This window comes from Chiloscyllium punctatum, chromosome 1 (assembly GCF_047496795.1).
Source record: "Chiloscyllium punctatum isolate Juve2018m chromosome 1, sChiPun1.3, whole genome shotgun sequence".
In the NCBI taxonomy this organism is placed as follows: domain Eukaryota; kingdom Metazoa; phylum Chordata; class Chondrichthyes; order Orectolobiformes; family Hemiscylliidae; genus Chiloscyllium; species Chiloscyllium punctatum.
In genome coordinates, this window is record NC_092739.1 from 128,520,112 (window position 1) to 128,547,158 (window position 27,047).

A 27,047-nucleotide genomic window follows, 5' to 3' on the forward strand; every position below is an offset into this window, starting at 1 on the left:
GTACTGCTGGGTGATGTTGAATTATTTTCATTAGATGTTGGTTGCAGAGGGATGGAGTTGGAATTTTTCAGTTTCTGTGAAAGAGGTGGGGTCATACTTGGCTATTATTCTGTCATGTGAGTGAATGAATGCATTGCTTCTTATAGATGATAAGACAAGGAAGAAATGCTCTTTGCTTCATAATTCACGAGGTCATGTTACATCATCAGCAATCTCACTCTTAGAGCATCTAAGATTAATGGTTTTGAAAATGGAAATGTTATCATGGTACAGCAACCGATATTGTTCTGAGTTTGGGGTAAGTATGTGTGCACATTAATTTGAATCCCAGTCCCATTCAGCTTGTCAACAGTTGACTATTTTGATTCGTCCCACTTGTACTATGACTTTATACTATGTGCAGCTGTATATAGTTCTTATGTCCCTGTAATTTTAATTTTTGAAGTATGAATTTATGGGGGCAGGAATTCACTTACAGCCTAGGGATAAAACCCAGCCACCAGATGGATGCTGTTTATTAATGCAACACATTGGGTTGACCATAGCTATAAAATAACTAGATTTTGTAAAAATGCAAATTTTTCTCCTTTATTTCTATAATTTTGCATATAACATGCAAGCATATTACAATAAGACTAAATGCAGAAATAGTGAAAATGTTACATTGACCAGTATTGACATCTTTTGATTTAATTACTGCAAATGATTATCTCTCCTTCTCCTCAGAAGTGAAGGGAAAATAACTAAAAGAAAATTTATTTCTGATTTGTTTATGTCCTGATTAGTAACTTACTTCAACAAAAAAATTATTGCTTTCAAAACTGGACAGTTTAACAACAGTGGAGACCACTTGCCCTAAGGAATTCTGCTGGAAGAATGCACTGATAAATCATGCTGTTTAACATTAGAGAATGCTTCATTGCTTAAGGAAGCTCAAAGTTTTGTGGAGCAGAAAGAGACCAGAGTCATATAACTTTTAAATGGCTTTGATTCTGCTTTTAAATCCTCGTAAAGCAAGCATCTGAAATGAACACTGGGATCAACAATAGATGCTTACTTATATATTTATTCAGCGTTCTTCCTTCCCTGTATCCAATACTCCGTTGAAGGCACTGATTCATGTTAAGATATAGTTCCATCAATGCCAGCAACTCTTAGTGAATATTTTTTGAACGGGAGCCTGGATGATAAATGTCATCAAGGAAAGGCCAATATTTATTTCTTGACAATATGTGTTTAAAGTTGAAGTAATGACACAATTTTAAAGATAAATATTTTTATAAGTTTTTATTATAAAAGATATTGCAGTGACACTAATGCAGAATGGGTCCATAGAGCACACTATGTACAGTTTACAGAATAATAGGAGCTGTTTGAGCATAACACTAGGGAAAACAAACACATCCTTTGTATGAGTTTCTAATTTCTTTGTTCCTTTTCGATATTTCTTTAATCCTTCTTTTTCATAGCTTCCCTTCTTTACGAGTTGGCTTCTTTTTTCTGGAAAGTGAAATGTTGTTAATTGGTAATATCTTTTGCTAACTCTACTGTTCTGTAAAGGTAGGAGATATGCTAATGATTAGATTATTTTTATTGGCTGGGGAGTGGTTTTTATTGTCTTATATGTTATTGATATAAAGTATAAAAGTTCCAAGGGTTATAATACTTTTCAATTCTCTCGCACAATACTCGATTATATTATAAAAACAACCACCATTCATTTCAGCTCTAAACCCTAGGGAAACATGGTCTAAGTCCACAGAATTTTAGTGAAGTTTATACATTTTCATGTTAGCAGTTGTCTATGGTTTGACTTAATAAAACTATTAAGTTGTGCTTAAAATTTTGATATTGAAGGATACATTCCTTGTGTCTTCTCAGTGATGGAATCCAATCATGAGTGAGGAGCTACTGTCTTCCACAATTGCTGTGGCAATAAAATGTCATATTTCCCTTGTGATGGCAGATGGACAGTCAGGGAAGGCAGTGGGTGGAGGAGAGGCATTTCCCTAGGGGGAGAGGTGGAGAATTAGTGTACAGTCACATTAGGTTTCACTTGCTGATCAGCAACCACTTACATCGTAGTGAATTTATTTAGTGGCACTAGCCTCTGACTTCACTGTACAAAGAGAACAGAAATAAAATGATGCCTAAAAATGGGTTAAGACTAAAATGCACAAAACTGTAACATAAGTAAACATAAAGTACTGACTTCAATAATCTGTGACAGCAAAACGTGTATGAATGTAATTGATTTCAGTAGGTACTGTCTTGCTTTAGGTGATATCCAGCCTTGAGGTACATATTTGGATTTTGTTAATATGTACAAAAATCCAGGAATTGAATAAATTATTTCAGGTTATCTGAAGGCAAGAAAGGCAAAGCTGTTTTTCAATATTTCTTTGGAGAGAGTGGCAGGTGCATGTCAAGGGGCATGCCTCTCAGGAGGGCCCAAGGGCAGGCCAAAATAGTGCCAGTTAATCATCCAACAAAATGCATATGACAGATGGGAATAGAAGCTTAGCGTTATTTTCTCATGATTGCTCGGCTAATTTTGCCTTTTAAATTTGCTAACAACATGTCATACAATCGCTCATCTCCCTAAGGTTCATAACATTTCTGTCACCCGACATTCAAGAAACATTTAGTGGCAAAGATTTATTACTTTGTTCGAATTGTTGAAAATTGTATTCAATTAACTATAATAGAAATGTAAATTAAATGATTCTTTTGCATAACAGAAGAGTAGTTATAAAATAGAACCAGTTGTTTTGACTGAATTATTTGACAAATTAATGATTAAGTCAGACTCTCTCCCTTCATTGTGACTGGTATTTCCTTTGTACCTTGCAATACTAAAACAACCTGTGTATCTCCTATTCATTTCTCCCAAACTTCTGATTTTAACTTTGATTTATTTCCCCACATCCTAACTTGACCCATCCTGACATTTTTTTTAAAACAATAATTTTTCCTATAAACATTTATCTGTAACATTTAAATTTGTTAGTCCATAAATAACAAAAGTTTGCATTGGTTTAAAAATAAAATGCAGCTTTAAAGAACCAATTTGTCAGTCAATGAGAAATATAAATTTTGAAAGTTCATCTTGTTGTAATCAAAGCAGTAGATGAGTAAACCTCCCAGAAGTCTTTGGATCCTAGAGTAATTAGAGTCAAAAGCAGAAATATACACTTAGAGCCATAGAGATGTACAGCACAGAAACAGACGCTTCGGTACAACTCGTCCATGCCGACCAGATATCCTAAATTAATCTAGACGCATTTGCCAGCACTTGGCCTGTATACTTCTAAACCATTCCTATTCATTTTCCCATCCAGATGACTTTTAAATGCTGTAATTGTACCAGCCTCCACCACTTGCTTTGGAAGCTCTTTCCATACACGTACCACCCTCTGCGTAAAAGAGTTGAGCCTCAGGTCCCTTTTATATCTTTCCCCTGAACTTATGCCTTCTAGTTCTGAAATCCCCCACCCCAGGGAAAAAACCTTGTCTGATTATCCTATCCATGCCCCTCATGATTTTATAAACCTCTATAAGGTCACCCCTCAGCCTCCGACGCTCCAGGGAAAACAGCTCCAGCCTATTCAGCCCCTCCCTATAGCTCAAATCCCCCAACCTTGGCAACATCCTTGTAAATCTTTTCTGAATCCTTTCAAGCTTCACAACATCCTTCCAATCGGAAGGAGACCAGAATTGCACACAGTATTCCAAAACCAATAAAGGAAAGCATACCTCTCAGCGTTCTTCATTATTTTTCAGCATCAGTTGGAGTGGCAGGAGCAACAGCGAGGACCAGCGGGCCGACGGGAAGGTAAATTTTAAAAGGTATAAAAGTTTACCTCATGGATAGGCAGAGTGACACTGAGTAGGAGCGGACACGGGGCTGCTGGGCACGTGAGGGTTTTTATTTGGGTGGTTACTTTACCCGAAACACTACTCTGATAGTGTCCCATCCATCCTCCTCGTCTAACCCAAACAAAAGGTTCTGTGCCAATTAGTAAGGTGACTGGTTTCTTTTTTTTTCAGTTTTTCAGTAGTCTCATTGGGAATTTAGAATAGTGGGAATGGAGGTTAGGGCAGTTGAATGTTCCTCCAGAGGTAAGGGTCACCACATGTATCCCTACTGACTGCAAGTGTGGGAAGTGCACCCAACTCCAGCTCCTTGAAAACTGTGTTAGAGAGCTGGAGCTGGAGTTGGATGAACTTCAGATCATTTGGGAGGTGGAGGGGGGGTTATCGATAGGAATTACAAGGAGACAGTCACACCACAGGTACAAGAAGAAGATAGATGGGTTACAGTCAGGGGATGGAAAGGGAACTGGCAGGCAGTGCAGGGATCCCCTGTGGCTGGTCCTCTCAACAACAAGAATACTTGGATACAGTTTTGAATAATACTGTTGGGGGGCACAACTTACCAGAGGTAAACAGGTCTCTGGCACATGTTGCTCAGAAGGGAATGAGAAAGAGGAGCAGAACCTTAATCATTGGGGGCTCCATAATTAGAAGGGCAGTTATGAGGTTCTGTGGGAATGAGAGAGACTCACAGTTGGTGTGTTGCCTCCCAGGTGCCAGGGTTTATGATCTCTCTAATTGCGTTTTCAGGATCTTGAGGGGAACGGGGAGCATCCCCAAGTCATGGTTCACATAGGCACCAATGACATAGGTGGGAAGAGAGATGGGGGTTTAAAGTAGAAATTCTGGGAGCTAGGGTGGAAGCTTAGAGTTAAAACAAACAGAGTTGTTATCTCTGGTTTGTTGCCCGTGCCATGTGCTAGCGAGGTAAGGAACAGGAACAGAGAGGAGTTGAGCACATGGCTACAGGAATCATTTAGGAGGGAGGGTTTTGGATTCCTGGATAAGTGGGGCTCTTTCTGGGGTAGGTGGGATCTCTATAAACAGGTTGGTCTTCAACTGAACCAGAGAGGTACCAATATCATGGGGAGGAAATATGCTAATGCCACTTGGGTGTTTTTCAACTAATTCAGCAGGGGGATGTAAATCGAAATTCTAGTTTGAGTAGAAGGGAGGATGAGAGTAGTGAAGTCAGAATGAAGATTTCAAGATCACAAGAAGGCACCAGCAGGCAATATGTTGATTTGAAGTGTGTTTACTACAATGCCAAGAGCATCCGGAATAAGGTAGGTGAACTTGCAGCTCTGATTACTTTTCCAAAATGCAGCATCTCACATTTATCTAAATAAAATTCCATCTGCCAGTCAGCCTATTTTCCCATCTGATGAAGATCCCACGTAATCTGAGGTAACCTTCTTTGCTGTCCACTTCACCTCCAATTTTGATGTCATCTGTAAATTTACTAAGTATACCTCTTACGTTCACATCCAAATCATTTATATAAATGATGAAATGTAGTGGACCCAGCACCGACCCTTGTGGCACGCCACTTGGTCACAGGTCTCCAGTCTGAAAAACACTTCATGGTTATAAACCTGATTCATAATCTTCAGAACCTGTACTGCATTTTTGCGGTGTCAATATTCAAAAATGTCAACCAAGCAGAATAAAGAAATTATTAGCATATTAGCTTGATTTCCATTGTTGGGATATTACTGAAAGTATTTAGGTATAAAAATCCAAGCACATTATCAAAAGAATATTATTAGTAATATTCATTATGTTTACTGAGACTGGTATTCTGAGGAAGATTGATGGAAGTATATAGTCTAGTTGACAAAGCAGGTAGAAATAAATCAAATGAGGGAGTCCAGAATAAGGAACATGTTTTTACAATTAGATAGGGCATTCAGAGGTAAAGTCAAGAAATGCTTCTTTATGTGAAGGATGGTGAAAATAATGCCTTGGTAGAATAGCACTACAGTACTTCTTAAAAAGAAGGCAAGATTTTCTCTTTTTTTCAGTGAATTCATCATATAAAAATACAAAAAAGGCAAATTTCAAAAAATCAAGCAATTTTCTAACATGAGAAATTGATTGGTTGACTATGATCATGGGAAATTCACCAGGGAAATATTTTTCCATGATTTTACTTAATTTTTAAAATGTATTCAATTTGTGGGATGTGGGAGTTGCTGGCTGGCCAGCACTTATTGCCTGTCCCTCGTTGCTCTTAAGAAGGCGGTGGTGAGCTGCCTTTTTGGACTGAATGGCCTACCTAATTGTAAAATCATGTTCCTTATTCTGGACTCCCTCATTTGATTTATTTCTATCTGCTTTGTCAACTAGACTATATACATCCATCAATCTTCTTCAGAATACCAGTCTCAGTAAACCTAATGAATATTACTAATAATATTCTTTTGATAATGTGCTTGGATTTTTGTACCAAAATACTTTCAGTAATATCCCAACAATGGAAATCAAGATAATATGCTAATAATCTTTTTATTCTGCTTGGTTGCCCTGCCTTGGGTCAACCCACAATGCCCTTAGTGATGGAATTCCAGGATTTGGACCCTATGACAGTGAAGAAACAGCAATGTATTTCCAAGTCAGGATGGTGAGTGACTTAGAGTCATAGAGATGTACAGTATGGAAACTAGTCCCACCTACCAGCACCTGGCCCATATCCCCCAAACCCTTCCTATTCATATACCCATCCAAATGCCTCTTAAATGTTGCAATTGTACCAGCCTCCACCACATCCTCTGGCAACTCATTTCATACACGTACCACCTTCTGCGTGAAAAAGTTGCACCTTAGGTCTTTTTTAAATCTTCCCCCTCTCACCCTAAACCTATGCCCTCTATTCCTGGACTCCCCAGGACTTTGCCTATTTATCCTAACCATGCCCCTCATGGCCTCTATAAGGTCACCCCTCAGCCTCCGATGTTCCAGGGAAAACAGCCCCAGCCTGTTCAGCCTCTCCCTGTAGCTCAAATCCTCCAAACCTGGCAACATCCTTGTAAATCTTTTCTGAACCCTTTCAAGTTTCACAACATCTTTTCGATAGGAAGGAGACCAGAATTGCACGCAATATTCCAACAGTGGCCTAACCAATGTCCTGTACAGCTGCAACATGACCTCCCAACTCCTGTACACAATACTCTGACCAATAAAGGAAAGCATACCAAACGCCTTCTTCACTATCCTATTTACCTGCAACTCCACTTTCAAGGAGCTATGAACCTGCACTCCAAGGTCTCTTTGTTCAGCAACATTCCCTAGGTCCTTACCATTAAGTGTATAAGTCCTGCTAAGATTTGCTTTCCCAAAATGCAGCACCTCGCATTTATCTGAATTAAACTCCATCTGCCACTTCTTAGCCCATTGGCCCATCTGGTCCAGATCCTGTTGTATTCTGAGGTAACTCTCTTCGCTGTCCACTACACCTCCAATTTAGGTGTCATCTGCAAACTTACTAACTGTACTTCTTATGCTCGAATCCAAATCATTTATGCAAATGACTAAAAGTAGAGGACCCAGCACTGATCCTTGTGGCACTCCACTGGTCACAAGCCTCCAGTCTGAAAAACAACGCTCCACCACCACCCACTGTCTTCTACCTTTGAGCCAGTTCTGTATCCAAATGGCTAATTCTCCCTGAATTCCACAAGATCTAACCTTGCTAATCAGTCTCCCATGGGGACCCTTGTCGAACACCTCACTGAAGTCCATTTAGATCACATCTACTGCTCTACCCTCATCAATCCTCTTTATTACTTCTTCAAAAAACTCAATCAAGTTTGTGAGACATGATTTCCCACGCACAAAGCCATGTTGACTTGGAGGTAGTGGTGTTCCCTTATATCTGTTGTCCTTCTTCTAGATGGAAGTGGTCATGGGTTTAGAAGGTGTTGTCTGAGGATCTTTGGTGAATTTCTGTTTTGCAGTTTTTTTTAGATTACTTGCAGTGTGGAAACAGGCCCTTTGGCCCAACTAGTCCACACCGACCCTCCCAAGAGCAACCCACTCAGACCCATTCCCCTGCATTTACCCCTTCAACTAACACTACAGGCCAATTCATCTATTCAGCACCTCTTTGGACTGTGGGAGGAAACCCACGCAGACAGGGGGAGAACGTACAACCTCCACACAGACAGCTGCCTGAGGCAGGAATTGAACCCGGGTCTCTGGCGTTGTGAGGCAGCAGTGCTAACCACCATGCCACCATGCACACTGCTGCGATTGACCATTGATGGTGGAGGGAGTAAATGCTTATTGGTATGGTGTCAATCAAGCAGACTGCTGTGTCCTGGACATGAAAAGCAAATCAGAGCAGGTGTCAAGTTTCTTGAGTGTTTTTGGAGTTGCACTCATCCAGCAAGGGGTAAGTATTCGACCATGGTCCTGTCTTGTGCCTTGTGGACAGTGGACAGGCTTTGGGGTGTCAGAAGTGAGTTAATTGCTGCATTATTCCTACCCTCTGACCTGCTGTTGTAAAATTCAATGACTTGATACAATGTTTTATTCCTGGGCAGGTCCTTGTGTATGAATACATGTGGTTTCAACTTGGCATACATGAACAACAGTGTGAGCCAAGTGGCAATCTTAAATTGGTTGCTCATTTAATTCTCCGAGCACTCAGTATTGTTCAGGAAGTTTTGTCAAATTGTGGACTCATGTATAACACTTGATATTATGTTTTAGATTTTGTAAGTATGGAGTGGTTGAAACTACTCGGGACTCTACTTATTCAAACAGCTGAAGAGGTACACAGTTCAGACGATCCCCCAGTCACTGGGTTGTATAGTCTACATACATGGCATTGCACCAGCATTAGAAGTCATTTACCAATTATTTAAGAGGAGGTCAGAGGCAATGATTTCTGTAGTGAATAACTTACCTCATAATTCTCCACAACCTGTCCACTATCTGCAGTACACCAATCAGGAATGTGATGGAATACTCTGTGTGCTTGGATGAATGCAGCTCCAACAACACTCCAGGAGCTCAATATCATCCAGCACAAAGCACCATACTTGATAGGCATCCCAGCACTACACTACACTATCCTAACCATTTGTTCCTATTGTTATTGATGAATTGTAGCAGCAGTGAGACCATTCACAAGTAGTACTGAACCAATTCACCAAAGCAGCATCCAAAGGAGCATCCAAACCTACATATCTACCACCTAGAAGGACAAGTACACCAGTTACATATGAGCACCATCTCCTGCAAGTTACCCACGATTTCCAAACACCATCCTGACATGGTAGTAGTCATGTCACTGAACCAGTACTCCTTCACATTGAACACTAGTTGGAGGAAGGACTGAGGGAGCCCTCTGGGAGGGGACTTTAATGTCCATGCCCAACAGTGGCTCATCAGAATAATGACTGATTGAACTGGCGAAATCCTACAAGATATTGATCAGCTGTAGGTGATGAGAGAGCTGATAAAAGTGAGAACGCTATTTCACTGGTTCTCATCAATTTACCAGTCACTAATGTATCTGTCCATGGAGAAAGTGAGGACTGCAGATACTAGAGGTCAGAGTCAAAAAGTGTGGTGCTGGAAAAGCACAGCCAATCAGGTAGCAGGGGAATTAAAGTTTTGAAAATAAGCTGTTCATCAGGAATGTCATTCCTGTTGAAGAACTTATGCTCGAGATGTCAATTTTATCTGTCCGTGGAATACAGTAGGGGTGACTGCTGCACAGTTATTAAGAAGATGCAGAACGTTATTCACAGTGAGTACAACCTCCATCATTGATGTACTCTATCACTTTAAACATTGAGCAATGAGGCACTGTGATGCAATGAGGCAACAGGACTGTATATTACATGGCATCAAGGAAACAGCAGCATGGTGACTCAGTGGTTAGCACTGCTGCCTTACAGCACCAGGATCCCAGGTTCAATTTCAGCCTCGGGCGAGTGTCTGTGTGGAGTTTGCACGTTGTCCCTGGGTGGGTTTGCTCTGGGTGCTCTGGTTTCCTCCCACAATCCAAAGATGTGCAGGTCAGGTGAATTGGCCATAGTAAATTGCCCATAGTGTTAGGTGCATCATTCAGAGGGAAATGGGTCTGGGTTGGTTACTCTTCAGAGGGTTGGTGGGGCTGAAGGGCCTGTTTCCACACCATAGGGAATCTAATCTAAGTTGAAAAGTCTGGTTCCTTGCCATGGGACTGGATGGCATTCTGGCAACTGTGTGTGAAGACTTATGCTCCAGAACTAGCCACATCTTTAACTGAACTCTCCCTTAATACATTGCCATCTACCTACCATTATGGAAAATTGCCCAGGTGAATCCCATCCTTGAAAAGCAGGACAAAATAAAACCCAGATAATTATTGTCCTATCAGCTCAATTGGCAAAGTGATGAAAGAGGTCATCATCAGTGCTAATAAGCAGCACTTTGAAAGGTATAACCAGCTCACTCATGTTCAGTTTGGATTACGTCTGGGCCACTCAGCTCCTGACCCCATTACAGGCTTTGCCCAATACAGCAACTGACCTGAATTCTAGAGGTGGGGCAAGAGGGGCCTGCCTTTCATTAAAACTGTATTTGAATGATTCTAGCACGAAGGAACTCTAGCAAAATTGGAGCAAATGGCTAATTGTGGAAAGTACTCCACTGGCTGGAGTGAGATCTAGTGGAAAGATTGTGGTTATTGGAGATCCATAGTTTGAGCACTTTTGACATCTCTGCATGAGTTCCTCAGGGTAAGGTTCATAGGGTAACTATCTTCAGCTGCTACATCAATGACCTTACTTCCCTATAATGGCCAGCGGATGTTATCTAATAATTAAATAATTTTTAGCACTATTTGCAATTCTTCAGATATTGAAGCAGTCTATGTTCATATAATAGAAAACCTGCACAATACCTAGGCTCAGTTGATAAGTGGTAAGTAACTGTTTTGCTGCAAAGTGTGAGGCAATGGCCACCTTTAACAAGAAAGAATCTAACCATCGTCCCTTAACATTCAATAGCATTACCATCTCTCCATTCCACACTGTCCAATCTCATGCCATTAAGGGAAAGAAATCAGTTAGTCTTATCCAGTCTGTCTCACATGAGGCTCCAGACCCACAATATTGTGATTGACTCTTAACCACTCTCTGAATTGGCCTAACATGTCACCCAGTTAAAAGACAATTTCAGAGGGCAACAAATGCTGACTTTGCCAGTGATAGTCACGTTGCTTGAAAATAATTTTTAAAACGTATCTGATGAAGAACTGAACTGGATCAACCATATAAATACTATGACCACAAGAGCAGGTCAGAGGCTAGAATACTGCAGTGAGTAACTCACCTGCTGATATTCCAGAGCTTGTCCACCAAAGCACAACTCAGGAATGTGATGAATACTCCCAGTTGCCTGGATGGCAAGCTCCAACAACACTCAAGAAACTTGACACCATCTAGGACAAAGCAGCCTGTTTATTTCCACCCAGGCACCCCTTCATCCCTTATACACAGTGGCAGCATTATGTACCTTCTACAAGGTAACTCAAAGTCTACAGCAATAATTCATCCAGGCTTTTTGATAATACCTTTGAGACACACAACCTCTACCATCTATTGGTCCATATCCCTCTAAACCCCTCCTCTTCATATATCCATTCAGATGTCTTTGAAATATTGTACCAGCCTCCACCACTTCCTCTAACCTATGCCCCCTAGTTTTGGACTTCCCTATCCAGGAAAATGGTCTTGTCTATTTGCCTTATCTGTGCTCCTCATTATTTTATAAACATCTATGAGGTCACCTTTCAGTCTCCAATGCTCCAGGGAAAATAGCCTCTCCGTACGGCTCAAATCCTTCAATCCTGGCAACATCTTTGTAAATCTTTTCTGAACTCTTTCAAGTTTCACAACATTGTTCCTATAGGAAGGAGACAAGAATTGCATGCCGTATTCCAAAAATTGTCTAACCAGTGTCCTGTACAGTCGCAACATGATCTCCCAACTCCTATACTCAATGCTCTGACCAATAAAGGCAAGCATATCAAACACCTTCTTCACTATCCTGACTCCACTTTCAATGAATTATGAACCTGCATTCCAAGATCTCTTTGTTCAGCAACATTCCCCAGAACCTTTTCATTAAGTATATAAGTCCTACCCTGATTTGCCTTTCCAAAATGCAGCACCTCACCTTTTTCTAAATTACATTCCATTTGTCACTCCTCAGCCCATTGGCCTATCTGATCAAGATCCCATTGTACTCTTAGGTAACCTTCTTGATTGTTCACTACATCTCAGATTTTGGAGTCATCTGCAAACTTACTAACCATACTTCCTACATTCACATCCAAATCATTTATATAAATGATGAAAAGCAGTGAACCCAGCACCAATCCTTGTGGCACACCACTGGTCGTAGGCCTCCAGTCTAAAGGCAACCTTTCAGCTACTATGCTCTGTCTTCTACCTTCGAGGCAGTTCTGTATCCAAATGCCTGTCCTTCAAGCATTGTTCTATCTTCACAATAAAATTCACTTTAATATAGTGGGATTGATTTTCATCCATGTTGCTGATTGGAAATGGCTATCCTTGTGTTCTGCAAAACTGAATTGGCTGTGCCTTAGCTAAAATGACCCACAACATGGTGGCTCAGTGGTTAGCACTGCTGCCTTACAGCACCAGGGACCTAGGTTCAATTCCCACCTCAGGCAGCTGTCTGTGCGGCGTTTACACATTTTCCCCGTGTTTGCATGGGTTTCGTCCGAGTGCTCCGGTTTCCTCCCACAATTCAAAGATGTGCAAGTTAGGTGAATTGACAATTCTAAATTACCCATAGTGTTAGGTGCAGGGGTAAATGTAAAGGAATGGGTCTGGGTGGGTTGCTCTTCGGAAGGCCGGTGTAGACTTGTTGGGCTGAAGGGCCTGTTTCCACACTGTAGGGAATCTCAGAACATATCCAATAGATTTCTTACTCCGATGACTGACTGCTCCTTCCCAATTAGTTAGTCCTGGCAACTTGTTGAAAACATTGTAACTCGGTCCATGCTAACAATGCTGGCTCCATTACCTGAGAAGGTGATGGCCTAGTGGTGTTATCAGTGAGCTATTAACCCACATAAAGTTCTGGGGACCTGTGTTTAAATCCTGCTATGGCATATGATGGAATTTGAATTCAATAAATATGTGGAATTAAGTATGTAGTGGTGACTATGAATCCATTGCTGATTATCAGGGCAAATCCCATCTGGATAACTAGTGCCCTTTAGGGAAGGAAACTGCTATCTTAGACTGATGGGCGGCATGGTGGCACAGTGGTCAGCACTGCTGCTTCACAGTGCCAGAAACCTGGGTTCAATTCCTGCCTCAGGCAACTGTCTGTGTGGAGTTTGCACATTCTCCCTGTGTCTGCGTGGGTTTCCTCCCACAGTCCAAAAATGTGCAGGTTATGTGAATTGGCTATGCTAAATTGTGCTCACCTTCCACCCTACAAACCTTCACATAAACCAAATCATCCGCCGACATTTCCGCCACCTCCAAAAAGACCCCACCACCAGGGATATATTTCCCTCCCCACCCCTTTCCGCCTTCCGCAAAGACCATTCTCTCCGTGACTACCTGGTCAGGTCCACACCCCCCCTACGACCCGCCCTCCCATTCTGGCACTTTCCCCTGCCACCGCAGGAACTGTAAAACCTGTGCCCACACCTCCTCCCTCACTTCTATCCAAGGCCCTAAAGGAGCCTTGCACATCCACTAATATCATTTATTGTATCCGTTGCTCCCGATGTGGTCTCCTCTACATTGGGGAGACTGGGTGCCTCCTAGCAGAGCGCTTTAGGGAACATCTCCGAGACACCCGCACCAATCAACCAAACCGCCCCATGGCCCAACATTTCAACTCCCCCTCCCACTCTGCTGAGGACATGGAGGTCCTGGGCCTCCTTCACCGCCGCTCCCTCACCACCAGACGCCTGGAGGAAGAACGCCTCATCTTTCGCCTCGGAACACTTCAACCCCAGGGCATCAATGTGGACTTCAACAGCTTCCTCATTTCCCCTTCCCCCACCTCATCCTAGTTTCAAACTTCCAGCTCAGCACTGTCTCCTTGACTTGTCCGGACTTGTCCGACCTGCCTATCTTCTTTTCCACCTATCCACTCCACCCTCTCCTCCTTGACCTATCACCTTCATCTCCTCCCCCACTCACCCATTGTACTCTATGCTACTCTCTCCCCACCCCCACCCTCCTCTAGCTTATCTCTCCACGCTTCAGGCTCACTGCCTTTATTCCTGATGAAGGGCTTTTGCCTGAAACGTCGATTTCGCTGCTCGTTGGATGCTGCCTGAACTGCTGTGCTCTTCCAGCACCACTAATCTAGTATTTGGTTTTCAGCATCTGCAGTCATTGTTTTTACCTATGCTAAATTGCCCCTAGTGTTAAGTGAAGAGGGGAATGTGTCTGGGTGGATTGCTCTTTGGAGGGTTGGTGTGGACTTGTTGGGCTGAAGGGCCTGTTTCCACACTGTAAGTCATCTAATCTAATTTGATCTGGCCTACATGTGACTCGAAACCCACAACAATGTGATTGACTCTCAACTGCCCTCTAGGTAATAAATGCTGCTGAGCTGGTATACCCTGATCCTGTGAATGAATTTTTAAAAACTGTATCAGTGGCATGCACAACACCTGATATACTAACAATGTGAAAATCAGCGCCTTTGAGTTTTCATTTTGTCAACCAGCCTCCTGTGTCTGTCTTAATTTAATTAATTGTCTCTGTCCTGCTTATAAATGGTGGCTGCCCTGCAGATTTAATGCGGAAGGGAAAGGTACCACTGAAGCATTGCCCCAGTACCAGAGTTGGACTGTGTTAACTCTGAATATATGCCTTTGTCTGCATATGATAACACCTGTACAAGGTGCAAGAACGTAAATTATATACTAAATGAAGCTGAATAAATCTGCATCAGATCATCTTTAATCACATCAGATATTGATGAAAGACAGATTATACCCATAAAAATTAAAGGAATTAATCCTGGGCTACTGTCTAAGTGCTATCGATCTTCATGTGACAGGTTCACATTCAGAAACGTTGGATTATATAGCACAAAAGGAAGCCATTCCATAACAGTCCCAAGCACGTCTAAATGGACAGCCACTTCAGGATTTCTGTATTTGACTGTGAATGCATAGACATTAGAAGTTGAGACCTGTTTTACTCCATAACAGTTAATACTGATAACCTCACTTTTCTTCCTGTTGCAAACTCAACAAATATATATCCAATTCTCTTTTGGAAGCTATTCTTGAATCTGTTTCCACCACCCTTTCAGATAGTGTTCACACAGCTTTTTTACATAGAGAAAAGTCTTTTCTCCACATGCCCCACCCCAGCCCAAGATTCCTCTACCATTGGAGTTAAGTATGTTTGGGTTTGATTACTTACTCTTTTGCTAGCGCAATCGTTATTTTGTTTTCAAAAACAGAACAAAAAGGAGAGTCTTATCTTTAATTTAGACATTTTAAAATTGATTTTGCTTCTTTGGAACTTTTGCTGAAAGCTGAGTGTCGCTTACAAATTATGAAGGAGAAGGTGTGTGGTGCTATCACCCGTTTGCGAAATAAGTTATTCAGAGGAAAGTATGAAAATGAACTACAACCTCTCTGGAAGAAGTTTTTATTATTAAGTAACCGTATCCCCAGCACAGTAGGATTCTTCCTTCTCCCTGACCATATATTAATTACTTCCATCGCCCAGCTCATTCTGTTGCTGCCCACCCATTCACTGTAGGGTTTTGCCTCCTCTGCATTCATGATGCTTCACTAACATCACCTTTGTCTTGTACAATATGATACAGTACATTATATATGTCTACCACATCAAACCAGAGTGTTTCATTTTCTCACAGTCCTCCTAATGTTCATTGTGGAAGTGCCCTCAACCATTTCTTGGAATGCAGGCTGCTATTCCAAGCTGTTAAGGAAACACAAGTTAATGTTAAGAGAGGTGCATTTCAATGTATGCAGAGCAGAGCAGTACTCTACTTAAATGGAATGAGCTTACAGGTGTCAGTGGGAGAGGGATCTGGGTGTCTTCCACTTCACCTGATGAAGAAACAGCATTCTGAAAGCTTGTGCTTTCAAATAAACCTTTTGGATTATAACCTGGTGTTGTGTGACTTCTGATCTTGTCCTCATACATGACTTGCATAGTGTTAGCATAATAATTTGGCATACCGAACTTGAGTATTTCTGAAAAATAGATCTATTGTGGGGAAGATCTTTGTCCTTATCAAGACAGTTTGCAAGAATATCAACTTAAGGAGAATGCAACATTGATACTATATGAGAGGAGAATGTTGATTGGTTGACAAGATATCTTTGAATGGTCAAAGTGTTGTCATGGAGAATGCAGCAGGTAATGATGACAAACAGTTGACTGTCAGGCTTTCGCTAAATTTTAAACAATGCAGGTTGACTTTAATTCTTATCATTTTGAGAGGTGATGATGCAGCCCATTCCATATGATGTCCACTAATCATGCAAGAATCTTTCCTTTCTAGATAATTTCTAATCAACCTGTTCAGAGATATTATTACATACCTCTGGAGTACATGGGACTTGAACTAAGCCCTCTTTCCGCAAGCTAGGGACACTACCACTGCACCACAAGAGCCCTGAATCTTCCTTCTTACTATTCAAACAAGAATCTGTAAAAGCCTCTTTTGTACCAGCAGACGCTGCATGTTTCCTCTCAACAGACACCCAAGTGCAGACACAACCATGAATGAAGGGCAGACAATCAAGCACAACAATCCTCATCATGGCTTGTTGTCTTGATATATTAACGGTCACTGTGGCCAAAACCCTCCTTTCTGTACTGAATCTAAGAACTTACTGAATTAGCAATTGGAGAAGCTGAATTGTTCTTGAGTCTAAATGAGAACACACCCTTGTCTTACATAACAAGATCCATCAGTCCCTTAAGAGTATTGTGTGCAGTTCTGGCATCCACATTGTAGGAGGGATGTGACAGCGCTGGAGAGGCTGCAGTGGAGATTTACCAGGATATTACTTGGACTGGTGGTTTAGTTATGAAGCAAGATTGTATAGACCTTTCCTGAGAGCAGGAGAGAGTGGGGGGGTGTGGGCACACATGATTGAATGTATAAGCTATGAGGGGTAGAGATGGAGTAGACAGGAAAAAACCTTTCCCCTTGAGGGAAAAGGACCCCGGGACACAAATTTAAACATGAGAGGTTTAGTGGGGATGTGAGGAAAAATCTTTTCACCCAGAGCGTAGTGAGAATCTGGAACTCACCATCTGTAAAGGTGGTACAGGCACAAACACGCAACATCAAAGAAGTATTAAGATGTGCACGTGCGATGCCAAGATATACAAAGCTAAGTGCTGGAAAATGGGATTAAAATAGTGATTGTTTATTGACAGGCGGAGACTTGATGGGTCGAAGGGCTTTTACTGTGCTGTAGACCTCTATGGCTGGACTCAGATTTGCTGACAGATGTCAGAGGCAGGAATTCCTGTGCCTCAGAGATGGGTGTCTCAATCTCAAATTGATAAATGTGGCTCCAGCGCATTGAAGGGTCCTCCTACATTTTACATTTGTCAAGCTGACTGATTTTTTTCGATTGAGTGTTTGAGGAATATGCCATCTCCACATCTCCGCCATGGTAAAATTGTCACAACTGCCTTCTAATTAATATCTAATGATGAAGTGCCTTTGATGTTTTACAGACTTGCAGTGTAGTGACATCTAAATCTAACATTGGCTTTCTTTGCCAAAGTTTAGATCTTTATTTACAAAATTTGAAGTGATCACGAAACTGCAGCCAAGTTGCAAAGGCTGATGACTTTCTCATAATCAAGGAGCTTGTGCTCATCAAATTAAACTTCAGAGACTTGACATCTGTCTCTAATTTCAACCTTTTTGATTCAGTAATTCTGCAAATTCCCCTGAGATGGAAACTGCCATATATGTGCCAAATTTAGACCAGTTTTTAAACAGAGTTAAGTGCACTGGAGTGGGCATTCAATTAGTCAAAGAATTGCAGAATTGTTATACTGCTGAAGGAGGCTGTTTGGTCCATAGTGTTAGCATTGCCTTAAATGACATTAAGACATAATGCCATTCTCCTGCTTTTCCCAATCGCCCAGATTATTGCTTCTATTTGAATAATCACGCCATGTCTTCTTCTTCAATTTAAAAATGAATTTGCCGCCATCACGCCTCCAAGCTGTGCATTCCAGAGTCCAATTACTTGTATTTTTCCCAGCTCACAATTACTTCCTTTACAAATTATTTAAAATCTATGTCCTCTTGTTCTCAAGTAGGCACAGTTTCTCCTTATGGACACGATCCCTATCTACTCCTCATGATTTTGAAAACTTCTATTAGCTCCCTCCTTAGCCTTACATCAATCCAAAGATTACATTGCCAACTTCTTCAATCTATCTCCAGAATTGGAGTTCCTCATCCCTGAAATTATTCTCTCAAATCTGTTCTGCACTCTCTCTAATGTGTTCACATCCTTGTTGAAGTATGGCACCCAGAACTGTACACAATACTCGAGCTGAGGATAACCAAGTGTCTTATGCGATTTCAGTCTTACCGCCTCTATTCTTTGATACTGTCTGCTTTTTTGACCGCTCACTCTACCTGTCCTGCCACTTTTACTGACTTATGCACATACATACAGCCAGGTCTTTCTCCTCTGTATACCCTTCAGGGTAGCATAGAGTCATACAAGTTGGAAACAGATGCTTTGGTCCAACTTGTTCACACTGACCAGTTTCCCAAACAAAACTAGTCCCATTTGCCTGCATTTGGCCCATACCCCTCTAAACCTTTCCTATTAATGTATCTGTCCAAATGTCTTTTAAATTTGTAATTGTACCTGCATCTACTACTTCCTCTGGCAATTCATTCTATACATGCACCACCTTCTGTGTGAAAAAAACTGTCCCTCAGGTCCCTTTTAAATCTTCCCTTCACCCCTACATTCCAGTGAGAAAAGTCCCAACCTATCCAGGCTCTCCTTGTAACTCAAAACCTCCAGTCCCGTGACATCCTTCTAAACCTTTCCTACACCCTTTCCAAATTAATAATATCATTCTTATAGCAGGACAACCAGAATTATACACAGTACTCCAAAAATGGCCTCAATAATGCCCTGTAAACCACAACATGACATCCCAACTCCTATATGTATCACCTCATGCATCTCTGCATCGAGTTTCACACGCCACCTACCCAACAAAGCACACCAAGCTGTTGATGAATTTTTGATGCTCTATGTAGTCCTCACTGTTTATAATGTTTCCAAGCTGTGTATTATCCACAACCCTGCAAATTGGTCCCTGAATATATATCAGGAAAAGGAAGGACCCCTAATTGACCACCAGGGAACTCCACTGCAACCCATTCTCCATGATGAAAAATATCTGTTAACCATTGCTCTTTGTCTCCTGTACTTCAACCAATTTTGCATGCATATTGCCCTTTAATTCAATGAACCATAACTTTATCTCAGAAGTCTATTGTGTTGCTTAAGACTACCATAAAACTTCCGTTATACATGCTATTAATGCTTTTTTTGTCGCTTTTTCTGTGCCAGATCCAAGATTTGGTCTCCAGAGTTTAGGTATGTTTATTTTGGAGTCTATTTGACTTTCAATGTTATGGAAATTGAGCTATATTGACTCATTTGTTCCATTGAATTCACTTTGTTTTAAGGGATTCAATAGTAAAATATATTTAAGACTAAAACTTTATCATCTTAAAATATTTCTTACCCTACGGCACTTAGCTTTCCTGCCAGAAGAATTGGAATGATATATGACAAAAACGTTATCCTTGATGGACTAAGAACCTTGTGCTGAAGACTACTATCTGACTGCTTGCAGTCGCTGCTAAAGTAAATTACTTTCTAGGACTTACATTTAACATATTTCCATGTGAAATAAAGCACAGAAGGAGCAATTGCAACCCTGACCCTGACAATTATGATGAAAGGTCATAGACCTGAAATATTAATTTTTATTTTAATATCCACAAATGTTGCTAGGCCTGCTATGCATTTCCAGCTTAGTGTTTTTTTTTATTATTGAGTTCTGTCCACATTTGATTTTTCATACTTTGCAGATTTGGTTATACGTTTCTGTTTCACTCTTTTGCTTTGGAGAGCAGCTGTTCATTGTTCTGCCATTCATACCTTATCTGGATACATCGTCTCTTTTGCCCCATTACAAGTCCCTCTGGCTTTGCATCATCGCAGAATTATTACAGTGCAGAAGGAGGCCATTTAGCCCATCGTGCCTAAACTGGCTCAATTATTTGGTGCCAAATTCCTGCACGGAATGACTATCCAAAACAAAATCCCATGCCCTTTTGAATGCCTCCGTTTGAACCTGCCTGCCCCACATTTACCAGCAGTGCATCTCATACTCTAAACAAGTTGCTGTATGAAAATAATTTTTCTCACAACATCATTGCTTCCTTTGCACATCACTTTGAATTTATGCATTCTCATTCTTGTATTTTTTACAAGCAGAAACAGCTGCACCCTATCTACTCGGTCCAGCCTCTGCTCATGATTTTTAAAAATTTCAATCAGATCTTTGCTTAGCAGCCTTCTCTCCTGGGAGAACAGCCCCAACATCTTCAATTTATCTCCATTTCTATAGTTGCCCATAGTTGGAACCATCCCATTAAATCTCTTCTGCACTGTCACCAATGTTTTCATGTTTTTCTGATTTGGCACCCACCACTGTACACAATACTCTAACTGAAGTTCAGCAAGTGTCTTGTTCAAATTCAGCATCACCTCCCTGCTCTTATACACAAAGTCTTTATTAATAAAGCTGAGAACGTGTTATGCTTTATTTACTGTCCTGTGCTGCCACCTTCAATGAACTGTGTACAAATGTACCCAGGTCCCTCTGCTCCTGCACACATTTTAGATTTATACCTTTTGTTTTAATTGTCTTTGTTTTTTTCAAACCATCACTACACACTTTTCGGCATTGACTTTCATTGTACACTTATCTATCCACTCCATCAACGTGGCAATGTGCTTTTGGAGTTCTGCATCATCCTCTTCACAGCTCACAATTCTTACAAGTTTAGAGTCCTGTCTAAATGTGGAAATTGTCCCTTGTACATCAAGATCCTGATCATTAATATATATCAGGAAAAGCAAGGATCCAAAGACTGACCCCTGAGGAATCTCACTCCAAACCATCCTCCAGAGTGAAAAATATCCACTGGCTTTGTTTTCTGTCACTCAGTCAGTTTGGTATCCACAATGTCACTGTCCCTTTCATATCCTGACCTGTAACTTTCCTCTCAAGTCTGGTGTGAGGTACTGTATTCAATAAGAAAGGTTTTATTATTTAATCTTTCTTGCCTTCCACCCTTATAAAAACTTTTCTTTTTGTCCTCCTTTTCTAACTTTTCCTTTCACTTCCTCAAAACCTCTGATATTTCTAGCTTCTCCCAGTTCTGAAAGATCTTCAACCTAAAATGTTGTCTCTTTTTCTGTATTCACAGATGCTGCCCGAGCATTACTTATTGTATTTTATTGTATAAAGCTGAATAAGTCTTGTTGATTCATCTATTTTTTTGCTCTTATGAGATTGAGGAACTAGCTGGTCGTCATGAAAAATATTGCTATGTGAGATGGAAGTGAGGAATGGAAAGGATCACTGTGAAGGAGGTTGGGCATGAAGGTTAGGGAGAGACAGGGGATGGGTAGGTGGAAGGGGTCTCATTGCTGACCTACAAACAGCATGGAAAAAATGTGCCTGATAGATCTCACATTTCTAGCTTCTCCTTAGCGGCGACACGTTCCATTTCTGCGGAGCCATGCATGCAGCTATTAAGCCTGCATCTGTGAAAAGTTACAATATGCAACATCCCCATAAAAAGTGCCTGGCTCTGAAGTGTAGTTTAATCACCCATCCACCATGTTAAAACATCTCTATTGAAATCAAAATTGGTTTCTTTGGTAGGCATTGAGATTCTGAACTTTAAATTTTTTATCTCCTCACCATAATTCTGCCTGCCCTGATTTTAAAACCCCACATTAATCAGCACCTCCATTGTTGTGCAAGTTTCAAGTGGTGAACATAAAATTGCTATTTGATTTGATTTGATTTATTTACAGTCACGTGTACCAAAGTACAGTGAAAAGCTTTGTTTACAAGCAGTATAGGCAAATCTTAGTAAGCAAGGGTATACAGATCAGAAAGACTTAGACAGACAATAGACAATAGGTGCAGGAGTAGGCCATTCTGCCCTTCAAGCCTGCACCATCATTCATTATGTTCATGGCTGATCATCCTCAATCAGTATCCTGTTGCTGCCTTATTTCCATAACCCTTGATTCCACTATCCTTGAGAGCTCTATCCAACTCTTTCTTAAATGAATCCAGAGACTGGGCCTCCACTGCCCTCTGGGGCAGCGCATTCCACACACCCACCACTCTCTGGGTGAAGAAGTTTCTCCTCATCTCTGTCCTAATTTGCCTACCCCTTATTTTTAAGCTGTGCCCTCTGGTTCGGCACTCTCCCATCAGCGGAAGAATGTTTCCTGCCTCCAGAGTGTCCAATCCTTTAATAATCTTATACGTCTCAATTAGATCCCCTCTCAATCTTCTAAACTCAAGGGAATACAAGCCCAGTCGCTCCAATCTTTCAACATAAGATAGTCCCGTCATTCCAGGAATTGACCTCGTGAACCTACGCTGCACTCCCTCAATAGCCAGAATGTCTTTCCTCAAATTTGGAGACCAGAACTGCACACAATATTCCAGGTGCAGTCTCACCAGGGCCCTGTACAGCTGCAGAAGAACCTCTTTGCTTGTATACTCAATCCCTCTTGTTATGAAGGCCAGCATGCTATTAGCTTTCTTCATTCCCTGCTGTATCTGTATGCTTACCTTCATTGACTGGTGCACAAGAACACCCAGATCTCTTTGTAGTGCCCCTTTACCTAACTTGACTCCATTTAGATAGTAATCTGCTTCCTGTTCTTACCACCAAAGTGGATAACCATACATTTATCCACATTAAACTGCATCTGCCATGCATCTGTCCACTCACCTAACCTGTCCAGGTCACCCTGTAATCTCCTAACATCCTCCTCACATTTCACCCTGCCACCCAGCTTTGTATGATCAGCAAATTTGCAAATGTTACTATTAATACCATCTTCTATATCATTAATATATATTGTAAAAAGCTGCAGTCCCAGCACTGATCCCTGCGGTACCCCACTGGTCACTGCCTACCATTTCAAAAGGGAGCCGTTTATCACTACTCTTTGTTTCCTGTCAGCCAACCAATTTTCAATCCAAGTCAGTACTTTGCCCCCAATACCATGCGGCCTAATTTTGCTCACTAACCTCCTATGTGGGACTTTATCAAAGGCTTTCTGAAAGTCCAGGTACACTACATCCACTGGATCTCCCTTGTCCATCTTCAGAGTTACATCTTCAAAAGATTCCAGAAGATTAGTCAAGTATGATTTCCCCTTCATAAATCCATGCTGACTCTGACCTATCCTGTTACTGCTATCCAGATCTGTCGTAATTTCATCCTTTATAATTGACTCCAGCATCTTTCCCACCACTGAGGTCAGACTAGCTGGTCTATAATTTCCTGTTTTCTCTCTCGCTCCTTTCTTTAAAAGTGGTACAACATTAGCCACCCTCCAATCTGCAGGAACTGATCCTGAATCTATCGAACTCTGGAAAATAATCACCAAAGCATTCATGATTTCTAGAGCCACCTCCTTCAGAAGCCTGGGATGTAGACCATCAGGCCCCGGGGACTTATCAGCCTTCAGACCTAACAGTCTCTCCAACAACAATTCCTGGCAAATATAAATTCTCTTCAGTTCAGGTCCTTCAGCCACTGTTACCTCTGGGAGATTGCTTGTGTCTTCCCCAGTGAACACAGATCTGAAGTACCAATTCAACTCTTCTGCCATTTCTTTGTTCCCCGTAATATATTCCCGTTTCTGTCTTCAAGGGCTCAATTTTAGTCTTAACCATTTTTTTCCATTTCACATACCTACAAAAACTTTTACTATCCTCCTTTATATTTTTGGCCAGTTTACCTTTGTACCTAATTTTTTCTCTGCGTATTTCCTTCTTAGTAATCCTCTGTTGTTCTTTAAAGGCTTCCCAGTCCTCCGTTTTCCCACTTATCTTTGCTATGTTGTACTTTTTCTCTTTTAACTTTATAAGTTTCTTAACTTCCCTCATCAGCCACGGCCACCCCTGCATCCTCATAGGATCTTTCTTCCTTTTCGGAATGAACTGATCCTGCATCTTCTGCATTATACACAGAAATATCTGCCATTGTTCCTCCACTGTCATCCCTGCTACGGTATTGTACCATTGAACTTTGGCCAGCTCCTCCCTCATAGCTCCATAGTTCTCTTTATTCAACTGAAATATTGTCACTACCGATTGTACCCTCTCCCTTTCAAACTGCAGATTGAAGCTTATTTTATTATGGTCACTACCTCCTAATGGCTCCTTCACTTCGAGGTCCCTGATCAATTCTGGTTCGTTGCACAATACCAGATCCAGAATTGCCTTCTCCCTGGTCGGCTCCAGCACCAGCTGTTCTAAGAATCCATCTCTGAGGCACTCCACAAAGTCTTTCTTGAGGTCCAATACCATCCTGATTCTCCCAGTCTACCTGCATGTTGAAATCCCCCATAACAATTGTAGTAACATCTTTGCGACAGGCCAATTTCAGCTCCTTATTCAACTTACACCCTACATCCATACTACTGTTTGGAGGCCAGTAGATAACTCCCAAGAGGGTCTTTATCCTCTTAGAATTTCTCAGCTGTATCCATATTGACTCTACATCCCCTGATTCTAGGTGCCCCCCCCGCAAGGGACTGAATATCATCCCTTACCAACATGGCCACCCCACCCCTTCTACCCGTCAGTCTGTCCTTATGATAGCACGTATAGCCTTAAATATTGATTTCCAAGGCCCTGTCCACTTGAAGCCACGTCTCAGTTATTCCCACAATATCGTAGCTGCCAATTTCCAAAAGAGCCTCAAGCTCATCCATCTTATTTCTAATACTTCGTGCATTCATATATAGCATTTTTAATTTGTTACTGCCCTCACCCTTCCTATCAACCCCTATTTCACTCAACCTTACGGCATGATCCCTTTTTGAGTTTTCTCAGAGGCATACAGGTTACATTGCAAAGGGTGTTCACTAGGTGAGAGCGATGTTAGCAAAGTCAGCTTTATTTGAGGCAAGAGTGTCCATTTATCAGTCTAATAATGGCTGGAAAGAAGCTGTTCCTGAACCTATTGGCATATGTGTTTAGGCTTCTATATATTCTACCTGATGGAAGAGTTTGTAGGATATCATTACCGGGGTGCAATGGGTCTTTGGTGATGTTGGCAGCCTTTCCACAGCAACATGCTATGTAAATGGAGTCCATGATGGAAAATTGGCTTCTCCTGATGGTTTTGCTGTATGCACCACCTTCTGTAGTTTTTCATAGTCCTGGGCAGAGCAGTTGCCATACCAGACTATTATTCACCCATGGACAGTATGATTTCAATAGGTCATCTGTCAAAGTTGGTGAGGGTCTTTATGAATATGCCAAATTTCCTGAGCTAGACCAAAGTGAGTACTACAGATGATGGGGATCAGAGTTAAGATTAGAGTGGTGCTGGAAAAGCACAGCAGGTCAGGCAGCATCCAGAGAGCAGGAAAATCGATGTTGCAGGCCTTTTCCAGCACCGGTCAAATTTCCTGAGCTGTCTGAGGAAGAAGAGGCATTATCATGCCTTCTTGACTGTTACATCTACGTGGGAAGTCAGGACAGGTTGTTGGTTAGAATCACACTGAGGAACTTGACGGTCTCTACCTTCTCACCTTCAGTTCTGTTGATGTAGATGGGGGTGTGCTCTCTTCCTTTCTTTTCGAAGTCAATGATTGGTTCTGTAGTTTTCCTGATGTTGAGAGAGAGGTTGTTCTCACTGCGCCACCTCACCTGATTCCTCACTCATTTCTATGTAAATTTACTTATATCTTTAGCTCGAGTACAGACATAGTCCCCTCAGGTGCTTTTCTTTCCTACTTTTAGAAAAGACCTAGAAAACATCACCACCCCTAAAATAATGGCAACAGCCCTTGACATCAAGGCCACATTTGACCAAGGATGGCATCAGGAGCTTGAGCAAAACTGGATTCACTGGGAATCGGGTGAAAGGCCTCTGCTGGTTGGAGTCATACTGGCGCATAGGAAGTAATGTTGTCATTATTGGAGATCAATCATCTCAGCTCCGGGACGTTTCTGCAGGAGTTCCTCAGGGTAGTGACCTTGGCCCAATCATCTTAAGCTGTTTCATCAATGACCTTCCATCCATCATAAAGTCAGAAGTGGGAATGTTTGTTGATGATCGCACAATTTTCAGCACCATTCATGATTCCTCAGATACTGAAGCAGTCTGTGTCCTACTCAGATACTGAAGCAGTCTGTGTCCTACTCAGATACTGAGGCAGTCTGTGTCTAAATACAGAAACACCTGGACAATATCCAGGCTTGGACTGTCAAGTGGCAATTAACATTTGAAACACATAAATGCCAGGCAATGACCAATTTAACAACCATCTTTTGATATTCAGTGGCTTTACCATCACAGAATTTCCTCCGCTATCAACATACTGAGGGCTACTACTCACTCCACCACTGACACTCAGTAGAGGCAGTGTGTATTATCTACAAGATACACTGCAGAACTTCAGCAAAGATCCTTAGACAGCATCTTCCAAAACCACAACCAATTCCAGACAAGGGCAGCATGTACAATGCAGCAGAACACCATGACCTACAAGCTCCCCTCTAAGCCAATCACCATACTGACTTAGAAATATGTCATTGTTCCTTTTGTATCATTGGGCCAAAATCCTGGATTCCGCCCTAAGGGCATTGTGGGTCAACCTACAACACAGGGGCAACCTACAACGCAGCAGTTCAAGAAAGCAGCACACCACCACCTACTCAAGGATGACTCGAGATGGGCAATAAAATGCTGATACAATCAGTGATGCCCAAGTTCCACACGTGAATAAAAATAAAAGACATTTTGGTCTGGAAATGTTAACTCTGTTT

The 27,047-nt window shown here is 41.5% G+C and overlaps 1 long non-coding RNA gene across 3 annotated transcripts in view; it reads right to left on the reverse strand.

The window, feature by feature from the left end:
• Window positions 1-1,313: 1,313 nt before the first annotated feature.
• The window catches only part of LOC140482669 (uncharacterized), a 98,646-nt gene continuing 72,912 nt past the window's right edge, over window positions 1,314-27,047 (reverse strand). For all 3 annotated transcript variants that reach the window (XR_011961775.1, XR_011961774.1, XR_011961773.1), the window contains exon 5: window positions 1,314-2,009. This is a non-coding gene — a long non-coding RNA (uncharacterized lncRNA). The remainder of the gene's footprint in view (window positions 2,010-27,047) is intronic.